Below are 17345 nucleotides of genomic sequence, written 5' to 3' on the forward strand. Positions count from 1 at the left end.
TATGCAAATAAGATGCTCCGGCCGTCTCCGGCGCTCAAAGGAGTCTTTTCTCCGGGCTGCCTCTGCTCCTTCCCCGGCTGGGCGGAGATTGGGATGGGGCAGCTGCTCTCCTGAGACAGTCCCGCTGATGCCCAGGCGCATGGAGGACGGAGCCGGACGAGAAGCCAGAGGGCACTTGGCCCACAGCTAAAACCCGGAGCAAACGCACACACTTTGCAAAGTAACAGGAGCCGGGATCTCGCACATGAGATTCTATCTGCCGGCCGGGTGCGACCCGCGTTGTACCTGCTGCTTGGTCTGCCTCTGCTGCAAAGTAGCTCGCCTCGCTCAGATCCTTGGGGTTCGCTGAGCTGCAGCTCACCTTGATACACGGGAACAGCTTCAAATCATGGACTATCAGGGTTGGAAGGGACCTCAGGAGGTCATCTAGTCCAACCCAATCCCCAACTAAATCATCCCAGCCAGGGCTTTGTCAAGGCTGACCTTAAAAACCTCTCAGGAAGGAGATTCCACCACCTCCCTAAGGAACCCATTCCAGTGCTTCACCACCCTCCTAGTGAAAAAGGGTTTTCCTAAGATCCAACCTAAACCTTCCCCACCGCAACTTGGGACCATTGCTCCTCGTTCTGTCATCTGGTGCCCCTGAGAACAGTCTAGATCCATCCTCTTTGGAACCCCCTTTCAGGTAGTTGAAAGCAGCGATCAACTCCCCCCTCATTCTTCTCTTCTGCAGACTAAACCATCCCAGTTCCCTCAGCCTCTCCTCATAAATCATGTCTTCCAGCCCCCTAATCACTTTTGTTGCCCTATGCTGGACTCTTTTCAGTTTTTCCACATCCTTCTTGCAGTGTGGGGCCCAAAACCGGACACGGTACTCCAGATGAGGCCTCACCAACGTCGAAGAGAAGGGAACGACCACATCCCTCGATCTGCTGGCAATGCCCCTACGTATACAGTCCAAAATGCCGTTAGCCTTCTTGGCAACAAGGGCACGCTGTCGACTCATATCCAGCTTCTCGTCCACTGTAACCCCTAGGTCCTTTTCTGCAGAACTGCTGCCTAGCCATTCGGTCCCTAGTCTGGAGCAGTGCACGGGATTCTTCCGTCCTAAGTGCAGGACCGGGCACTTGTCCTTGTTGAACCTCATCAGGTTTCTTTCAGCCCAATCCTCCAATTTGTCTAGGTCCCTCTGTAGCCTATCCGTACCCTCCAGCGTATCGACCGCTCCTCCCAGTTTAGCGTCATCTGCAAACTTGCTGAGAGTGCAGTCCACACCATCCTCCAGATCCTTAACGAAGATATTGTACACAACCGGCCCCAGGACTGAGCCTTGGGGCACGCCGCTTGAGACCGGCTGCCAATTAGACGTGGAGCCATTGATCACTACCCGTTGAGCCCGAGGACCTAGCCAGCTTATAGTCCACCTTATAGTCCATTCATCCAGCCCAAACTTCTTGAACTTGCCGACAAGAATACTGTGGGAGACCGTATCAAAAACTTTGCTAAAGTCAAGGAAGAACACATCCATTGCTTTTCCCTCATCCACAGACCCAGTTCTCTCCTCACAGAAGGCAATTAGGTTAGTCAGGCGTGACTTGCCCTTGCTGAATCCATGCTGACCGCTCCTGATCACTTGCCTCTCCTCTAAGTGCTTCAGAATTGATTCCTTGAGGACCTGCTCCATGATTTTTCCAGGGACTGAGGTGAGGCTGACTGGCCTGTAGTTCCCCGGATCCTCCTTCTTTCTTCCCTCTTTTAAAGATGGGCACTACATTAGCCTTTTCCCAGTCATTTGGGACCTCCCCCAATGGCCATGAATTTTCAAAGATAATGACCAGTGGCTCTGCAATCACACCCGCCAACTCCTTTAGCACCCTCGGATGCAGCGCATCCGGCCCCATGGATTTGTGCTCATCCAGCTTTTCTAAATAGTCCCGAAGCACTTCTTTCTCCACAGAGGGCTGGTCACCTCCTCTCCATGCTGTGCTGCCCAGAGCAGCAGTCTGGGAGCTGATTTTGTTCATGAAGACAAAATCACGAAGGGGGAGGGTGGGGAAGCATTGAGTACATTAGCTTTTTCCACATCCTCTGTCACAAGGTCGCCTCCCTCATTCTGTAAGGGGCCCACACTTTCCGTGACTTTCTTCTTGTTGCTAACATCCCTGAAGAAACCCTTCTTGTTGTTACTCTTAACATCTCTTGCTAGCTGCAACTCCAAGCGTGAGTTGCCCTTCCTGATTTCACTCCTGCGTGCCTGAGCAATATTTTTATACTCCTCCCTGGTCATTTGTCCAATCTTCCACTTCTTCAAACGGCGCTGCCTGCCAGTGCACTCAGCCTCACTTGGCAGGTAACAAAGGGATCAGTGGCCGTCCAGTTTCTGGAGAGTGGCTGACAACACCCGACCTTCTGCCCTGAGGAGAAACTGACGTGAGACAAGGCAGGGGAGGTCATTCTTGTATTGGACCAACTTCTGGTGGGGAGAGAGCGAGAGAGAAGCGAAATGCAAGCTGCACTCTTTCCCTAGCAGCAGGTGGGCCACGTCGTCTCTCCGATGGCCTGGCTTCCCGGGATGGGACAAGCTACAACTTAGATAATTTTTTAACTCAAGGTTCCCAAGACACAGACAAGGTTTTCATCTCGAGGCCAAAAGACCAAAAACATCAAGACACTTGATCACGGCCTTGGATAGGCCAAGATTTAAAAGTTTATTAGAAAATATTTGAAAATGAACGATACAGAGAGTTGAAACGTCAGCTATTGGTCATCGGGGGTGACATACAGAGCATAGGGCAATTTTAGTTTGAAATGTTTATTAGAAAATGTTTAAGAATAGATACAATTTAGATAATGCTTTCCCAGCCAGAAGGGGTACAGAGAGTTTGTAACATCAGTTACTGGTCATCAGGGGTGACATACAGAGTATAGGGGGATGCTAGTACTTTGGTATTGGACAGCACATAACTTTTATACAGTGTGCAATGTCCCCAATGTGGGGTATACTGTGGGTGAGTTCAAGATACCTTCAGCAAGCAGTGAGGGTACATCACGCATACAACAGTTAAAGACAGTCATAGGTATAAATAAGCAAGCCATGTAATGTGTATAGAATGACCTCACATGGCAAAGTTAAGGTCTGTCGCACTCGATCTGAGCACTACACCCCATCTGAGCTCAAAGAGCTGAGCACGCAAGAGCGGCGGCCTGGGCGGGCAGGGGGAGGGGCCCGAGCGGAGGGGCGGAGCCGCGTGAGCAGGTATGCAGATCTGTGTGCGAGCAGAGAATCGTGGGAGCGGACGCAGGCTGCCAGGCAGGGCCCGACTTTGGCACCGGGAGCTCGGGGTGGGGAAGGGACGGTCTCCGGGGGCCGCGTCAGGGCAGCTGTCAGTAGTGGGGGCCGGTGTGGGCGAGGCCGTCGGTGGGGGGGCGCGGCGGTCCGCCCCGTGTGTTATAAGTGTGGGGCGAGCGAGGGCGGGCGGCGGCCGGGCAGCAGGAACTCATACTTACCTGGCAGGGGAGATACCATGATCACGAAGGTGGTTTTCCCAGGGTGAGGCTCATCCATTGCACTGCGGGTGTGCTGACCCCTGCGATTTCCCAAATGCGGAAACTCGACTGCATAATTTGTGGTAGTGGGGGACTGCGTTCGCTCTCCCCTGCTGATTGGTTTGAACAACAGACAACTGACAGTGGGCTGTTTAGGCTTAGTACACTGCAAAGCAGATTCTTAGGAAAGCAGTTGTTATTCTGGGCCTTTGGGAGTGCTCTTTTCCACAGGCCCTGTACTTCTAGGTATCTTTGTCACACGTTCCTCCTTGTAAGCAAAGCTCAGCTCTGAAACTTTACTTGGGTCTCTCTGTGTTCTTGGTTTTCCCTGGTCTTTTGCAGCTGATCTGCTCTCTAGTCTGCTTTTGGGGGGCTTGGACCGGTGCCTTCCTTGGCTTTATGGGGACCTGCCTGCCTGCCTGCCTGCTCTGCTTCTTTCCCTGCTTGTAGCTTCTTGCCCGGCCCTTCTTCTCGGGCTCTTCCTCCTTTGACGGGAGGACGGCCTGTCCAAAACGCCTGTCCCACCTGGTCTCCTCGTCCAACAGGCAGCTTCGCCCCCTGCCCTGGGGCCGCTTTGGCTTTCGCTGTCTGTTCCTGTCTCTTGGTGGCCACCCTGTCTGTGCTACGGAGACTAGGCTGTCACAACCCCATGCTGGAGGAGGGCTTTCCGTCGCTTGAGGCCCACCCACCGCCTGCCCGAATGCCCTTTAGCTACGCTGCGGGTTAGGCGGCGTGGCCGCGTCGCCCAGGAGCGGGTTTTCCCTTTTGCACACCTCTGACGGACGGAGCTGTTTTGACTTAACTGTTCAGCACGCACCGACCCTCGGGCCTGGGCTGCACGGGGAACGTAAATCGGCGCGGCTACATCAGTCCGCGCCTTGGTCGGAAGAATTCTTCCGTCCACCTAGCTCCCGCCTTTCGGGGAGGTGGATGGCCGGCACCAACGAGAAAACCCTCTCCAGGACCCTTCTCCGGGAACAGTGCCCTTCCGTTTGGGGAGATTATGCTGCTTTAAAAAGAGAAATTGTTTAACTGCCTTTCTCTGAGGCAAGGTTGACTTTGTATTGCTTCCTCGTGGCTCCTTATAGCAGTTGTGTTCTGAAATCTTTAGGGTTTGACTTCATTTATGATGAAATCTTGCTGTAACTTTATTCTAATTTTCAATGAGTAACTAGACCGGAGCTGTTTGGCGTGTTAGTGGAGGATTGTTTAAAACCTGGGATTCCACTTTCGGCTGCCTTTCCATTACATTTCCTCTGAAAGCCTCCACGTCCCACATAACTCTCTCAAACCTGCAGTCATCAGGCATACAGAAGATGCTTACAGTTTCACTCCATACGAGTCCAGTTCCTTGCTGTTTCCTGTCTAACCACTGCACACATATGGTATCCCCTCCCTACCCGGAGCTGCTTCCTGGCTTTTCCGCTCAGGACAGGAAAACGAGAATGGAGAGGTAAGCTGTGCAGGGAACTCTTCCTCAGCTCACACTCCACCCCAAGGGCCTTTCGAGGTCTTCTTCAGACTTCAGGTTTCATTTGATTTCCAAGGTTTATGGGCTCATTAATTAGCCATCTCTCCTAATGCAGGGATCCTACGGGTCAGACCAAAGATCGATGGCCCAAAAGAGCTAAGAAACAGAAATAAAGGTGAGAGCTAGGCGTTACATTCAGATGAGAATCCAGAATCTGACTGTGCCCTGGCATGTTCAACGCTGCCGAAAAGAAGGAGCTCGTCAGGTCCCTCTGCTAGCACCCAAATCTGGTGGCTAGTCGGTCTGCTGGGAAATAAGGAAAAGGAAAAGAATTAAAGGAGTCAGGCAATAACAAGGAAATGAAAAGGTTTGTTGAACGGGTTCTGTCTGATTGACTGTCTTCCCAGCTACCCGTCCAAGTTAAAGACCTAGCCCAGTATCCTGTCTGCTGACAGCAGCCAATGCCAGGTGCCCCCTACTATACTTTTTTCATACTATAGAAAAGCTTCAGCCAGTGACACCAGCTCAGGGAGCACTCTTCTGTTTTTCTCACAGCAGACAACAGCCTTGCCAAAGCAAAGCCTTAAAAAATTGGCTACAAACTCATCAACATTCCTCTCCACGGAAATCTTTAGTAAAAGGCGAAAGATTTATACGAACTGAAGAGAAAGCAGAGTACGTAGAACTCGTGGCAGAGGCGCTGCCGGGGCAACCGCCTACGCTCCCAAAAGTCAGGGTGACGACTCTCCCAGCCTGCTACACCGCGAGCTTTCAGAGGAAATGGAATTGAACCGATTGGCAGCCCGAGTTGGATCATCGGAACCGGGGACACAGGGAGCAAAACCAGCCCCTCGACCAGGGACTCGCTTCGCTGCACGCAATGCACTGTGGCTATGCAAATAAGATGCTCCGGCCGTCTCCGGCGCTCAAAGGAGTCTTTTCTCCGGGCTGCCTCTGCTCCTTCCCCGGCTGGGCGGAGATTGGGATGGGGCAGCTGCTCTCCTGAGACAGTCCCGCTGATGCCCAGGCGCATGGAGGACGGAGCCCGGACGAGAAGCCAGAGGGCACTTGGCCCACAGCTAAAACCCGGAGCAAACGCACACACTTTGCAAAGTAACAGGAGCCGGGATCTCGCACATGAGATTCTATCTGCCGGCCGGGGTGCGACCCCGCGTTGTACCTGCTGCTTGGTCTGCCTCTGCTGCAAAGTAGCTCGCCTCGCTCAGATCCTTGGGGTTCGCTGAGCTGCAGCTCACCTTGATACACGGGAACAGCTTCAAATCATGGACTATCAGGGTTGGAAGGGACCTCAGGAGGTCATCTAGTCCAACCCAATCCCCAACTAAATCATCCCAGCCAGGGCTTTGTCAAGGCTGACCTTAAAAACCTCTCAGGAAGGAGATTCCACCACCTCCCTAAGGAACCCATTCCAGTGCGTCACCACCCTCCTAGTGAACAAGGGTTTTCCTAAGATCCAACCTAAACCTTCCCCACCGCAACTTGGGACCATTGCTCCTCGTTCTGTCATCTGGTGCCCCTGAGAACAGTCTAGATCCATCCTCTTTGGAACCCCCTTTCAGGTAGTTGAAAGCAGCGATCAACTCCCCCCTCATTCTTCTCTTCTGCAGACTAAACCATCCCAGTTCCCTCAGCCTCTCCTCATAAATCATGTCTTCCAGCCCCCTAATCACTTTTGTTGCCCTATGCTGGACTCTTTTCAGTTTTTCCACATCCTTCTTGCAGTGTGGGGCCCAAAACCGGACACGGTACTCCAGATGAGGCCTCACCAACGTCGAAGAGAAGGAACGACCACATCCCTCGATCTGCTGGCAATGCCCCTACGTATACAGTCCAAAATGCCGTTAGCCTTCTTGGCAACAAGGGCACGCTGTCGACTCATATCCAGCTTCTCGTCCACTGTAACCCCTAGGTCCTTTTCTGCAGAACTGCTGCCTAGCCATTCGGTCCCTAGTCTGGAGCAGTGCACGGGATTCTTCCGTCCTAAGTGCAGGACCGGGCACTTGTCCTTGTTGAACCTCATCAGGTTTCTTTCAGCCCAATCCTCCAATTTGTCTAGGTCCTCTGTAGCCTATCCGTATTGCCCTCCAGCGTATCGACCGCTCCTCCCAGTTTAGCGTCATCTGCAAACTTGCTGAGAGTGCAGTCCACACCATCCTCCAGATCCTTAACGAAGATATTGTACACAACCGGCCCCAGGACCGAGCCTTGGGGCACGCCGCTTGAGACCGGCTGCCAATTAGACGTGGAGCCATTGATCACTACCCGTTGAGCCCGAGGACCTAGCCAGCTTATAGTCCACCTTATAGTCCATTCATCCAGCCCAAACTTCTTGAACTTGCCGACAAGAATACTGTGGGAGACCGTATCAAAAACTTTGCTAAAGTCAAGGAAGAACACATCCATTGCTTTTCCCTCATCCACAGACCCAGTTCTCTCCTCACAGAAGGCAATTAGGTTAGTCAGGCGTGACTTGCCCTTGCTGAATCCATGCTGACCGCTCCTGATCACTTGCCTCTCCTCTAAGTGCTTCAGAATTGATTCCTTGAGGACCTGCTCCATGATTTTCCAGGGACTGAGGTGAGGCTGACTGGCCTGTAGTTCCCGGATCCTCCTTCTTTCTTCCCTCTTTTAAAGATGGGCACTACATTAGCCTTTTCCCAGTCATTTGGGACCTCCCAATGGCCATGAATTTTCAAAGATAATGACCAGTGGCTCTGCAATCACACCCGCCACCTCCTTTAGCACCCTCGGATGCAGCGCATCCGGCCCCATGGATTTGTGCTCATCCAGCTTTTCTAAATAGTCCCGAAGCACTTCTTTCTCCACAGAGGGCTGGTCACCTCCTCTCCATGCTGTGCTGCCCAGAGCAGCAGTCTGGGAGCTGATTTTGTTCATGAAGACAAAATCACGAAGGGGAGTGGGGAAGCATTGAGTACATTAGCTTTTTCCACATCCTCTGTCACAAGGTCGCCTCCTCATTCTGTAAGGGGCCCACACTTTCCGTGACTTTCTTCTTGTTGCTAACATCCCTGAAGAAACCCTTCTTGTTGTTACTCTTAACATCTCTTGCTAGCTGCAACTCCAAGCGTGAGTTGCCCTTCCTGATTTCACTCCTGCGTGCCTGAGCAATATTTTTATACTCCTCCCTGGTCATTTGTCCAATCTTCCACTTCTTCAAACGGCGCTGCCTGCCAGTGCACTCAGCCTCACTTGGCAGGTAACAAAAGGGATCGAGTGGCCGTCCAGTTTCTGGAGAGTGGCTGACAACACCCGACCTTCTGCCCTGAGGAGAAACTGACGTGAGACAAGGCAGGGGAGGTCATTCTTGTATTGGACCAACTTCTGGTGGGGAGAGAGCGAGAGAGAAGCGAAATGCAAGCTGCACTCTTTCCCTAGCAGCAGGTGGGCCACGTCGTCTCTCCGATGGCCTGGCTTCCCGGGATGGGACAAGCTACAACTTAGATAATTTTTTAACTCAAGGTTCCCAAGACACAGACAAGGTTTTCATCTCGAGGCCAAAAGACCAAAAACATCAAGACACTTGATCACGGCCTTGGATAGGCCAAGATTTAAAAGTTTATTAGAAAATATTTGAAAATGAACGATACAGAGAGTTGAAACGTCAGCTATTGGTCATCGGGGGTGACATACAGAGCATAGGGCAATTTTAGTTTGAAATGTTTATTAGAAAATGTTTAAGAATAGATACAATTTAGATAATGCTTTCCCAGCCAGAAGGGGTACAGAGAGTTTGTAACATCAGTTACTGGTCATCAGGGGTGACATACAGAGTATAGGGGGATGCTAGTACTTTGGTATTGGACAGCACATAACTTTTATACAGTGTGCAATGTCCCCAATGTGGGGTATACTGTGGGTGAGTTCAAGATACCTTCAGCAAGCAGTGAGGGTACATCACGCATACAACAGTTAAAGACAGTCATAGGTATAAATAAGCAAGCCAGGTAATGGGGATAGAATGACCCTCACATGGCAAAGTTAAGGTCTGTCGCACTCGATCTGAGCACTACACCCCATCTGAGCTCAAAGAGCTGAGCACGCAAGAGCGGCGGCCTGGGCGGGCAGGGGGAGGGGCCCGAGCGGAGGGGCGGAGCCGCGTGAGCAGGTATGCAGATCTGTGTGCGAGCAGAGAATCGTGGGAGCGGACGCAGGCTGCCAGGCAGGGCCCGACTTTGGCACCGGGAGCTCGGGGTGGGGAAGGGACGGTCTCCGGGGGCCGCGTCAGGGCAGCTGTCAGTAGTGGGGGCCGGTGTGGGCGAGGCCGTCGGTGGGGGGGCGCGGCGGTCCGCCCCGTGTGTTATAAGTGTGGGGCGAGCGAGGGCGGGCGGCGGCCGGGCAGCAGGAACTCATACTTACCTGGCAGGGGAGATACCATGATCACGAAGGTGGTTTTCCCAGGGTGAGGCTCATCCATTGCACTGCGGGTGTGCTGACCCCTGCGATTTCCCCAAATGCGGGAAACTCGACTGCATAATTTGTGGTAGTGGGGGACTGCGTTCGCGCTCTCCCCTGCTGATTGGTTTGAACAACAGACAACTGACAGTGGGCTGTTTAGGCTTAGTACACTGCAAAGCAGATTCTTAGGAAAGCAGTTGTTATTCTGGGCCTTTGGGAGTGCTCTTTTCCACAGGCCCTGTACTTCTAGGTATCTTTGTCACACGTTCCTCCTTGTAAGCAAAGCTCAGCTCTGAAACTTTACTTGGGTCTCTCTGTGTTCTTGGTTTTCCCTGGTCTTTTGCAGCTGATCTGCTCTCTAGTCTGCTTTTGGGGGGCTTGGACCGGTGCCTTCCTTGGCTTTATGGGGACCTGCCTGCCTGCCTGCCTGCTCTGCTTCTTTCCCTGCTTGTAGCTTCTTGCCCGGCCCTTCTTCTCGGGCTCTTCCTCCTTTGACGGGAGGACGGCCTGTCCAAAACGCCTGTCCCACCTGGTCTCCTCGTCCAACAGGCAGCTTCGCCCCCTGCCCTGGGGCCGCTTTGGCTTTCGCTGTCTGTTCCTGTCTCTTGGTGGCCACCCTGTCTGTGCTACGGAGACTAGGCTGTCACAACCCCATGCTGGAGGAGGGCTTTCCGTCGCTTGAGGCCCACCCACCGCCTGCCCGAATGCCCTTTAGCTACGCTGCGGGTTAGGGCGGCGTGGCCGTGTCGCCCAGGAGCGGGTTTTCCCTTTTGCACACCTCTGACGGACGGAGCTGTTTTGACTTAACTGTTCAGCACGCACCGACCCTCGGGCCTGGGCTGCACGGGGAACGTAAATCGGCGCGGCTACATCAGTCCGCGCCTTGGTCGGAAGAATTCTTCCGTCCACCTAGCTCCCGCCTTTCGGGGAGGTGGATGGCCGGCACCAACGAGGAAAACCCTCTCCAGGACCCTTCTCCGGGAACAGTGCCCTTCCGTTTGGGGAGATTATGCTGCTTTAAAAAAGAGAAATTGTTTAACTGCCTTTCTCTGAGGCAAGGTTGACTTTGTATTGCTTCCTCGTGGCTCCTTATAGCAGTTGTGTTCTGAAATCTTTAGGGTTTGACTTCATTTATGATGAAATCTTGCTGTAACTTTATTCTAATTTTCAATGAGTAACTAGACCTGAGCTGTTTGGCGTGTTAGTGGAGGATTGTTTAAAAACCTGGGATTCCACTTTCGGCTGCCTTTCCATTACATTTCCTCTGAAAGCCCACCGAAAGCCTCCACGTCCCACATAACTCTCTCAAACCTGCAGTCATCAGGCATACAGAAGATGCTTACAGTTTCACTCCATACGAGTCCAGTTCCTTGCTGTTTCCTGTCTAACCACTGCACACATATGGTATCCCCTCCCTACCCGGAGCTGCTTCCTGGCTTTTCCGCTCAGGACAGGAAAACGAGAATGGAGGTAAGCTGTGCAGGGAACTCTTCCTCAGCTCGCACTCCACCCCCAAGGGCCTTTCGAGGTCTTCTTCAGACTTCAGGTTTCATTTGATTTCCAAGGTTTATGGGCTCATTAATTAGCCATCTCTCCTAATGCAGGGATCCTACGGGTCAGACCAAAGATCGATGGCCCAAAAGAGCTAAGAAACAGAAATAAAGGTGAGAGCTAGGCGTTACATTCAGATGAGAATCCAGAATCTGACTGTGCCCTGGCATGTTCAACGCTGCCGAAAGAAGGAGCTCGTCAGGTCCCTCTGCTAGCACCCAAATCTGGTGGCTAGTCGGTCTGCTGGGAAATAAGGAAAAGGAAAAGAATTAAAGGAGTCAGGCAATAACAAGGAAATGAAAAGGTTTGTTGAGCGGGTTCTGTCTGATTGACTGTCTTCCCAGCTACCCGTCCAAGTTAAAGACCTAGCCCAGTATCCTGTCTGCTGACAGCAGCCAATGCCAGGTGCCCCTACTATACTTTTTCATACTATAGAAAAGCTTCAGCCAGTGACACCAGCTCAGGGAGCACTCTTCTGTTTTTCTCACAGCAGACAACAGCCTTGCCAAAGCAAAGCCTTAAAAAATTGGCTACAAACTCATCAACATTCCTCTCCACGGAAATCTTTAGTAAAAGGCGAAAGATTTATACGAACTGAAGAGAAAGCAGAGTACGTAGAACTCGTGGCAGAGGCGCTGCCGGGGCAACCGCCTACGCTCCCAAAAGTCAGGGTGACGACTCTCCCAGCCCGCTACACCGCTAGCTTTCAGAGGAAATGGAATTGAACCGATTGGCAGCCCGAGTTGGATCATCGGAACCGGGGACACAGGGAGCAAAACCAGCCCCTCGACCAGGGACTCGCTTCGCTGCACGCAATGCACTGTGGCTATGCAAATAAGATGCTCCGGCCGTCTCCGGCGCTCAAAGGAGTCTTTTCTCCGGGCTGCCTCTGCTCCTTCCCCGGCTGGGCGGAGATTGGGATGGGGCAGCTGCTCTCCTGAGACAGTCCCGCTGATGCTCAGGCGCATGGAGGACGGAGCCCGGACGAGAAGCCAGAGGGCACTTGGCCCACAGCTAAAACCCGGAGCAAACGCACACACTTTGCAAAGTAACAGGAGCCGGGATCTCGCACATGAGATTCTATCTGCCGGCCGGGGTGCGACCCCGCGTTGTACCTGCTGCTTGGTCTGCCTCTGCTGCAAAGTAGCTCGCCTCGCTCAGATCCTTGGGGTTCGCTGAGCTGCAGCTCACCTTGATACACGGGAACAGCTTCAAATCATGGACTATCAGGGTTGGAAGGGACCTCAGGAGGTCATCTAGTCCAACCCAATCCCCAACTAAATCATCCCAGCCAGGGCTTTGTCAAGGCTGACCTTAAAAACCTCTCAGGAAGGAGATTCCACCACCTCCCTAAGGAACCCATTCCAGTGCTTCACCACCCTCCTAGTGAAAAAGGGTTTTCCTAAGATCCAACCTAAACCTTCCCCACCGCAACTTGGGACCATTGCTCCTCGTTCTGTCATCTGGTGCCCCTGAGAACAGTCTAGATCCATCCTCTTTGGAACCCCCTTTCAGGTAGTTGAAAGCAGCGATCAACTCCCCCCTCATTCTTCTCTTCTGCAGACTAAACCATCCCAGTTCCCTCAGCCTCTCCTCATAAATCATGTCTTCCAGCCCCCTAATCACTTTTGTTGCCCTATGCTGGACTCTTTTCAGTTTTTCCACATCCTTCTTGCAGTGTGGGGCCCAAAACCGGACACGGTACTCCAGATGAGGCCTCACCAACGTCGAAGAGAAGGGAACGACCACATCCCTCGATCTGCTGGCAATGCCCCTACGTATACAGTCCAAAATGCCGTTAGCCTTCTTGGCAACAAGGGCACGCTGTCGACTCATATCCAGCTTCTCTTCCACTGTAACCCCTAAGTCCTTTTCTGCAGAACTGCTGCCTAGCCATTCGGTCCCTAGTCTGGAGCAGTGCACGGGATTCTTCCGTCCTAAGTGCAGGACCGGGCACTTGTCCTTGTTGAACCTCATCAGGTTTCTTTCAGCCCAATCCTCCAATTTGTCTAGGTCCCTCTGTAGCCTATCCGTACCCTCCAGCGTATCGACCGCTCCTCCCAGTTTAGCGTCATCTGCAAACTTGCTGAGAGTGCAGTCCACGCCATCCTCCAGATCCTTAACGAAGATATTGTACACAACCGGCCCCAGGACCGAGCCTTGGGGCACGCCGCTTGAGACCGGCTGCCAATTAGACGTGGAGCCATTGATCACTACCCGTTGAGCCCGAGGACCTAGCCAGCTTATAGTCCACCTTATAGTCCATTCATCCAGCCCAAACTTCTTGAACTTGCCGACAAGAATACTGTGGGAGACCGTATCAAAAACTTTGCTAAAGTCAAGGAAGAACACATCCATTGCTTTTCCCTCATCCACAGACCCAGTTCTCTCCTCACAGAAGGCAATTAGGTTAGTCAGGCGTGACTTGCCCTTGCTGAATCCATGCTGACCGCTCCTGATCACTTGCCTCTCCTCTAAGTGCTTCAGAATTGATTCCTTGAGGACCTGCTCCATGATTTTTCCAGGGACTGAGGTGAGGCTGACTGGCCTGTAGTTCCCCGGATCCTCCTTCTTTCTTCCCTCTTTTAAAGATGGGCACTACATTAGCCTTTTCCCAGTCATTTGGGACCTCCCCCAATGGCCATGAATTTTCAAAGATAATGACCAGTGGCTCTGCAATCACACCCGCCAACTCCTTTAGCACCCTCGGATGCAGCGCATCCGGCCCCATGGATTTGTGCTCATCCAGCTTTTCTAAATAGTCCCGAAGCACTTCTTTCTCCACAGAGGGCTGGTCACCTCCTCTCCATGCTGTGCTGCCCAGAGCAGCAGTCTGGGAGCTGATTTTGTTCGTGAAGACAAAATCACGAAGGGGGAGGGTGGGGAAGCATTGAGTACATTAGCTTTTTCCACATCCTCTGTCACAAGGTCGCCTCCCTCATTCTGTAAGGGGCCCACACTTTCCTTGACTTTCTTCTTGTTGCTAACCTCCCTGAAGAAACCCTTCTTGTTGTTACTCTTAACATCTCTTGCTAGCTGCAACTCCAAGCGTGAGTTGCCCTTCCTGATTTCACTCCTGCGTGCCTGAGCAATATTTTTATACTCCTCCCTGGTCATTTGTCCAATCTTCCACTTCTTCAAACGGCGCTGCCTGCCAGTGCACTCAGCCTCACTTGGCAGGTAACAAAAGGGATCGAGTGGCCGTCCAGTTTCTGGAGAGTGGCTGACAACACCCGACCTTCTGCCCTGAGGAGCAACTGACGTGAGACAAGGCAGGGGAGGTCATTCTTGTATTGGACCAACTTCCGGTGGGGAGAGAGCGAGAGAGAAGCGAAATGCAAGCTGCACTCTTTCCCCAGCAGCAGGTGGGCCACGTCGTCTCTCTGATGGCCTGGCTTCCGGACGGGACCCTACAACTTAGATAATTTTTACCTCAAGGTTCCCAAGACACAGACAAGGTTTTCATCTCGAGGCCAAAAGACCAAAAACATCAAGACACTTGATCACGGCCAAGCACTTGGATAGGCCAAGATTTAAAAGTTTATTAGAAAATATTTGAAAATGAACAATAGAGAGAGTTGAAAAGTCAGATATTGGTTATCGGGGGTGACATACAGAGTATAGGGCAATTTTAGTTTTAAATGTTTATTAGAAAATGTTTAAGAATAGATAATACAGAGAGTTTGTAACATCAGTTACTGGTCATCAGGGGTGACATACAGAATATAGGGGGATGCTAGTACTTTGGTATTGAACAGCACATAACTTATACAGTGTGCAATGTCCCCAATGTGGGGTATACTGTGGGTGAGTTCAAGATACAGTCAGCAAGCAGTGAGGGTACATCACGCATACAACAGTTAAAGACAGTCGTAGGTATAAATAAGCAAGCCAGGTAATGGGGCTAGAATGACCCTCACATAGTAAGGTCTGTCGCACTCGATCTGAGCACTACACCCCATCTGAGCTCAAAGAGCTGAGCACGCAAGAGCGGCGGCCCGGGCGGGCAGGGGGAGGGGCCCGAGCGGAGGGGCGGAGCCGCGTGAGCAGGTATGCAGATCTGTGTGCGAGCAGAGCATCGTGGGAGCGGACGCAGGCTGCCAGGCTGGGCCCGACTTTGGCACCGGGAGCTCGGCGTGGGGAAGGGACGGTCTCCGGGGGCCAGGTCGGGGCAGCTGTCGGCAGTAGGGGCCGGTGTGGGCGAGGCCGGCGGTGGGGGCGCGGCGGTCCGCCCCGTGTGTTATAAGTGCGGGGCGAGCGAGGGCGGGCGGCGGCCGGGCAGCAGGAACTCATACTTACCTAGCAGGGGAGATACCATGATCATGAAGGTGGTTTTCCCAGGATGAGGCTCATCCATTGCACTGCGGGTTTGCTGAGCACTCTGATTTCCCCAAATGCGGGAAACTCAACTGCATAATTTGTGGTAGTGGGCGACTGCGTTTGCACTCTTCCCTGGTGATTGGTTTGAACAACAGACAGCTGATAGTGGGCTGTTTAGGCTTAGTGCACTGCAAAGCAGATTCTCAGGAAAGCAGCTGTTATTCTGGGTCTTTGGGAGTGCTCTTTTCCACAGGCCCTGTATTTCTAGGTATCTTTGTTACACGTTCCTCCTTGTAAGCAAAGCTCAGCTCTGAAACTTTACTTGGGTCTCTCTGTGTTCTTGGCTTTCCCTAGTCTTTTGCAGCTGATCTGCTCTCTAGTCTGCTTTTGGGGGGCTTGGACCGGTGCCTTCCTTGGCTCTAAGGGGAGCTGCCTGCCTGCTCTGCTTCTTTCCCTGCTTGTAGCTTCTTGCCTGGCCCTTCTTCTCGGGCTCTTCCTCTTTTGACGGGAGGACGGCCTGTCCAAAACGCCTGTCCCACCCGGTCTCCTCGTCCAACAGGCAGCCTCGCCCTCTGCCCTGGGGCCGCTTTGGCTTTCGCTGTCTGTTCCTGTCTCTTGGTGGCCACCCTGTCTGTGCTACGGAGACTAGGCTGTCACAACCCCATGCTGGAGGAGGGCTTTCCGTCGCTTGAGGCCCACCCACCGCCTCCCCGAATGCCCTTTAGCTACGCTGCGGGTTAGGGCGGCGTGGCCGTGTCGCCCAGCAGCGGGTTTTCCCTTTTGCACACCTCTGACGGACGGAGCTGTTTTGACTTAACTGTTCAGCACGCAGCGACCCTCGGGCCTGGGCTGCACGGGGAACGTAAATCGGCGCGGCTACATCAGTCTGCGCCTTGGTCGGAAGAATTCTTCCGTCGACCTAGCTCCCGCCTTTCGGGGAGGTGGATGGCCGGCACCAACGAGGAAAACCCTCTCCAGGACCCTTCTCCGGGAACAGTGCCCTTCCGTTTGGGGAGATTATGCTGCTTTAAAAAAGAGAAATTGTTTAACTGCCTTTCTCTGAGGCAAGGTTGACTTTGTATTGCTTCCCTCGTGGCTCCTTATAGCAGTTGTGTTCTGAAATCTTTAGGGTTTGACTTCATTTATGATGAAATCTTGCTGTAACTTTCTTCTAATTTTCAATGAGTAACTAGACCTGAGCTGTTTGGTGTGTTAGTGGAGGATTGTTTAAAAACCTGGGATTCCACTTTCGGCTGCCTTTCCATTACATTTCCTCTGAAAGCCCACCGAAAGCCTCCACTTCCCACATAACTCTCTCAAACCTGCAGTCATCAGGCATACAGAAGATGCTTACAGTTTCACTCCATACGAGTCCAGTTCCTTGCTGTTTCCTGTCTAACCACTGCACACATATGGTATCCCCTCCCTACCCGGAGCTGCTTCCTGGCTTTTGCGCTCAGGACAGGAAAACGAGAATGGAGAGGTAAGCTGTGCAGGGAACGCTTCCTCAGCTCGCACTCCACCCCCCAAGGGCCTTTCGAGGTCTTCTACTGACTTCAGGTTTCATTTGATTTCCAAGGTTTTATGGGCTCATTAATTAGCCATCTCTCCTAATGCAGGGATCCTACGGGTCAGACCAAAGATGGATGGCCCAAAAGTGCTAAGAAACAGAAATAAAGCTGAGCGCTAGGCGTTACATTCAGATGAGCATCCAGAAGCTGACTGTGCCCTGGCATGTTCAACGCTGCCCAAAAGAAGGAGCTCGTCAGGTCCCTCTGCTAGCACCCAAATCTGGTGGCTAGTCGGTCTGCTGGGAAATAAGGAAAAGGAAAAGAATTAAAGGAGTCAGGCAATAACAAGGAAATGAAAAGGTTTGTCGAACGGGTTCTGTCTGATTGACCGTCTTCCCAGCTACCCGTCAAAGTTAAAGACCTAGCCCAGTATCCTGTCTGCTGACAGCGGCCAATGCCTGGTGCCCCAGAGGGAATGAACAGAACAGGGAATCATCAAGTGCTCCATC

General features: G+C 52.5%; 5 non-coding genes across 5 annotated transcripts; 3 read left to right on the top strand and 2 right to left on the bottom strand.

Moving 5' to 3' along the window:
- Positions 1 to 3499: 3499 nt before the first annotated feature.
- On the top strand, positions 3500 to 3659 carry LOC120376202. Its single transcript, XR_005587108.1, has one exon. It is a non-coding gene; the product is annotated as a U1 spliceosomal RNA (small nuclear RNA).
- Positions 3660 to 5580: 1921 nt separating this feature from the next.
- LOC120375992 lies at positions 5581 to 5696 on the bottom strand. The gene has a single exon (XR_005586919.1). It is a non-coding gene; the product is annotated as a U5 spliceosomal RNA (small nuclear RNA).
- Positions 5697 to 9407: 3711 nt separating this feature from the next.
- LOC120376129 lies at positions 9408 to 9571 on the top strand. Its single transcript, XR_005587038.1, has one exon. It is a non-coding gene; the product is annotated as a U1 spliceosomal RNA (small nuclear RNA).
- A 1932-nt stretch (positions 9572 to 11503) lies between these two features.
- On the bottom strand, positions 11504 to 11619 carry LOC120375993. The gene has a single exon (XR_005586920.1). It is a non-coding gene; the product is annotated as a U5 spliceosomal RNA (small nuclear RNA).
- Positions 11620 to 15296: 3677 nt separating this feature from the next.
- Positions 15297 to 15460, top strand: LOC120376289. Its single transcript, XR_005587188.1, has one exon. It is a non-coding gene; the product is annotated as a U1 spliceosomal RNA (small nuclear RNA).
- Positions 15461 to 17345: the final 1885 nt, after the last annotated feature.

Source organism: Mauremys reevesii, linkage group 12 (assembly GCF_016161935.1).
Source record: "Mauremys reevesii isolate NIE-2019 linkage group 12, ASM1616193v1, whole genome shotgun sequence".
NCBI classification, from domain to species: domain Eukaryota; kingdom Metazoa; phylum Chordata; order Testudines; family Geoemydidae; genus Mauremys; species Mauremys reevesii.